The 4729-nt window shown below is 40.8% G+C and overlaps 1 non-coding gene across 1 annotated transcript; it reads left to right on the top strand.

Annotated features, from left to right (window-relative positions):
* Positions 1 to 4278: 4278 nt before the first annotated feature.
* Positions 4279 to 4385, top strand: LOC113613034 (U6 spliceosomal RNA). The gene has a single exon (XR_003430057.1). It is a non-coding gene; the product is annotated as a U6 spliceosomal RNA (small nuclear RNA).
* Positions 4386 to 4729: the final 344 nt, after the last annotated feature.

Here is a 4729-nt window from a genome sequence, read left to right as displayed (position 1 = left end):
AAGGTTCTGAGCCTCACGTCGGGCTTCCCAACCTGGGGGTCCAGCAACGGGAGGAGGAATTCCCAGAGAGTGTGACTTTGAAGGCTGGCGGGATTTGATTGCAAGACTTCAGCAGGAATGGGGGAAACAAGGAGTCTACTCTTGGAGGGCACACACACAGTAGTGTGTGCATCAGGACCCAGGGGGAAGGAGAAGTGACCCCATGGGAGCCTGAACCAGACCTACCTGCTAATGTTGGAGGGTCTCCTGCAGAGGCGGGGGGTGGCTGTGGCTCACCATGGGGACAAGGACACAGGCAGCAGAGGTTCTGGGAAGTGTTCCTTGGTATGGGCCCTCCCGGAGTCCACCATTAGTCCCACCAAAGAACCTGTAGCCTCCAGTTCTGGGTCACCTCAGGCCAAACAACCCACAGGGAGGGAACCCAGCCCCACCCATCAGCAGACAAGGGGATTAAAGTTTTACTGAGCTCTGCCCACCAGAACAACACCCAGCTCTACCCACCACCAGTCCCTCCCATCAGGAAGCTTGTACAAGCCTCTTAGATAGCCTCATCCACCACAGGGCAGACAGCAGAAGCAAGAACTACAATCCTGCAGCCTGTGGAACGAAAAGCACATTCACAGAAAGATAGACAAAATGAAAAGGCAAAGGACTATGTACCAGATGAAGGAACAAGATAAAATCCCAGAAAAACAACTAAACAAAGTGGAGATAGGCTACCTTCCAGAAAAAGAATTCAGAATAATGATAGTGAAGATGATCCAGGATCTCAGAAAAAGAATGGAGGCAAAAATTGAGAAGATTCAAGAAATGTTTAACAGGGCTTCCTTGGTGGCGCAGTGGTTGAGAGTCCACCTGCCGATGCAGGGGACACGGGTTTGTGACCTGGTCCGGGAAGATCCCACATGCCACGGAGTGGCTGGGCCCGTGAGCCATGGCCACTGAGCCTGCACGTTCGGAGCCTGTGGGAGAGGCCACAACAGTGACAGGCCCGCGTACCGCAAAAAAAAATGACACATGTACCCGAATGTTCATTGCAGTACTATTTACAATAACCAGGTCATGGAAGCAACCTAAATGCCCATTGAAAGACAGTGGATAAAGAAGATGTGGTACTAGATATATACAATGGAATATTTCTCAGCTATTAAAAGGAATGAAATTGGGTCATTTGTAGAGACATGGATGGACCTAGAGATTGTCATACAGAGTGAAGTAAGTCAGAAAGAGAAAAACAAATATCATATATTAACACATATATGTGGAATCTAGAAAAATGGAACAGATGAACCGGTTTGCAAGGCAGAAATAGAGACACAGATGTAGAGAACAAATGTATGGACACCAGGGGGGGAAAGCGGGGGTGGGGGTGGGGGTGGTGGGATGAACTGGGAGATTGGGATTGACATGCATACACAAATATGTATAAAATAGACAACTAATAAGAAAAAAATAATATACTCAAAGACAAAGATGGCAGAACTACTTCAGATTAAAGGGGACTAAACAGACATGGCAACTAAATAAAATGACATTGCATAATAGACCCGGTGGTAGTAGAGTGGGTGAAGAGAATATTTACATATTCTCCAAGCATCTTTTCACAAATTACTTAAGTACACAGTGGAGAAACCTGGGAGACATCACTTAACCAAGTGATCAAAGCAACACCTGGTCTGGGATTTTCTTTTGCTGCAGAAGACATTATTGAGAAAATTAGCAAAATATGATTAAGGTTTGTAGATTAAATAAGAGAATTGTACCCATGTTAATCTCCTGATTTTGTACATTTCTCCTGATTTTCACAATTGTACTGTGTTTGTGAAAGAGAATGTTATTATTTTTAGAAAACACACACACACACACACACACACACACACAAAACAGGAAATACTTCTCTGTTTTATGGAGATATTTAGGAGAAAATGAACAGTATGTTTTCTACTTCACTTTCAGATGACTGAGAAAATAAAATGTGTGAGAATATATGTACCCAATTGGTAACATGTAAATGTACATTCATTCTCCAATTTTTTTCCCCCATTTTTTGATATCAGGCCAAGGCTATTCCTTTTTTATTGGTTTCACTGACTATAGTTCTGCCTCCTTATTCTGGAATAATCTTACATCTATAGAGTCTAAGATAACCAGTTTTAGATTCTTTCAAATAGAGTCTGAGCTTAAACACATTTTTCAAGCAATCTGTATGTAGGGTCTGTATAGATTTTTAGGTTTTTTGCTAATCTTTTTCAATTTCTATTCACATTTAATCCAATAACATCTTTTTAGTCACTCACTTTTCCGAGATGATTCCCTCTTATAGAAACAACTCTTCATTGAATTCATATTTTATCCATTTGTGAAATGTTTGTTAACTATGTAGAGAACGTAAGGGTGCAGGGCCTAAAATGTCTCGACTAGTGACGATGTCTGTAGATAAATATTTTTGGAAGAAGGTTCCAAAGGATATTACTAATAATAAAATTAAAATAATGACGTTCACACCCACCAGCGCTGTGACGTTTCCAAGGCTGACCATAAAAGGCCAAAAAGTGGGCAATGGCCCAATTTCTGGAAATCTTGACCCCTTCTCCAAAACAGTTGGAATATTCTACAACTTATTAGCCTATGAAATTATCCAGCCCATAAAAACTAACCACCACATATTTCAGGGCCTCTCGCCTTCTGAGATGGTCCATACTCTGTGGAGTGTATTTCTCCCAGGGCCTCTCTTACCTTTTGAGACGGACTGCATTCTGTCTATGGAATGTGTGTCTCTCTAAATAAATCCACTTCTTACCTATCAAAATTAATTAATGAATTGATAATGTTCCAAAAGTGAAGTAAGGTGCAGTGTTACATGGATCTCCCCATCACTCCCAACCAAGTGATAATAACAATGAACAGCATCAGTTGTTTTGTATACTGGGCAGACTGTTATGAATGATACTAATTAGAATATTTGGCACTAACCTATTAAGAAAAGTTATAATTGAATCTCATTAGTCTACTCAGAAAATGTACCAAGCAGTTTTCTTTTCTTTGTTGAAATGTAGTTGATTTACAATTCTGTGTTAGTTTAAGGTGTACAGCAAAGTGATTCACTTATATATATATATACATTTGTTTTCAGATTCTTTTTTTTTTTGCGGTACTTGGGCCTCTCACTGTTGTGGCCTCTCCCATTGCAGAGCACAGGCTCCGGATGCACAGGCTCAGCAGCCATGGCTCACAGGCCTAGCCGCTCCATGGCATGTGGTATCTTCCCGGACTGGGGCACGAACCCGTGTCCCCTGCAACAGCAGGTGGACTGTCAACCACTGCGCCACCAGGGAAGCCCTGTTTTCAGATTCTTTTCCATTATAGGTTATTACAAGATATTGAATATAGTTTTTTGTGCTATACGGTAGGTCCTTGTTTATCTATTTTATATATAGTAATGTATATCTGTTAATCCCAAACTCCTAATTTATCCCTCCTTCCACTCAAGTAGCTTTCTAAGTGCCGGGAATATATCAGAGAACAAATTCTCTCCTCATTATGGAGCATATATTCAGATGTGGCAAGTGGGGGAAGGGAAATACTGATAGCCAGGAAAAAATATGCCAAATAAGTAAGTAAATTATACTGTATGTTAGAAAGTGAAAGTTATATAGATTAAAAGCAACCTTTTATAACTCGCTGAGAAGCTGTCTGAGTTGTGATTTGAAGAGGGTGAGGGAATTAATGTTCAAGACAAAGGAAACAACTAGTACAGTGGTCCCAAGACAAGCCTATGTTTGGTGTGCTTGAGGAATAGCAAGGTGGCCAATATGGGTGAAGATTAATGAGTGGGGAAGGAATTGAAGTAGATTCAGAGAAGTAAGGAGGGCGGTGGTGGTGGGAGCTGGTCAGCCCCCTGCAGACCACTTTAAGTAGTTCAGCTTTTACTCTGAGTGAGATAGAGAGCCTTTGGAGAATTTCAAGTAAATGAATGACACGATCTGATTTAAACTGTAAAAGATTTACTCTAGCTATCTTGTTTAGAATAGATACTAGGGAGGGGTAAAGAGAGTTAGAAGGCTGAGGCAGGATTCTAGGCATCAGATAATGATGACTCTGACCAGGGTCATTGTAACAGATGGAGATATATTTCTAAAATAATGCAAATAGGATTCCCCAAAGAACTGGATATAAGATATGGGAGAAAGAGAGGAAACAAGGACGACTCCAAGAATTTTTGTCAGAAGAACTGAAAGTTGGTGGTGTTTCCATCAAATACCTTTACTGTGACAGTGAGTGCTTGCTTTGGCAGAACATATACTAAAATTGGAACGAAACAGAGAAGATTAGCATGGCCCCTGCACAAGGATGACACACAAATTTGTGAAGCATTCCATATTTTTGGTGAAAGACTTATACTCAGAAAACCATAAAACACTGATGAAAGATATCAAAGGTGACATAAACAGATGGAGGAATATGCCATGTCCTTGGATTGGAGAATCAATATTGTGAAAATGACTATACTATCCAAAGCAATCTACAAATTCAATGCAATCCCTATCAAACTACCAATGGCATTCTTCAGAGAATTAGAACAAAAAATTTTACAATTTGTATGGAAACACAAAAGACCCCAAATAGCCAAAGCCATCTTGAGAATGAAAAATGGAGGTGGAGGAATCAGGCTCCCTGACTTCAAACTATAACACAAAGCTACAGTAATCAAGACAGTATGGCACTGGCA

This window comes from Aethalodelphis obliquidens, unplaced genomic scaffold (assembly GCF_003676395.1).
Source record: "Aethalodelphis obliquidens isolate GAN/ISIS:26980383/991018 unplaced genomic scaffold, ASM367639v1 scaffold83, whole genome shotgun sequence".
Classification (NCBI taxonomy): Eukaryota; Metazoa; Chordata; class Mammalia; order Artiodactyla; family Delphinidae; genus Aethalodelphis; species Aethalodelphis obliquidens.
The sequence above is the reverse complement of the archived record's forward strand: the minus strand, read 5'-3'. Positions and strand labels throughout refer to the sequence as shown.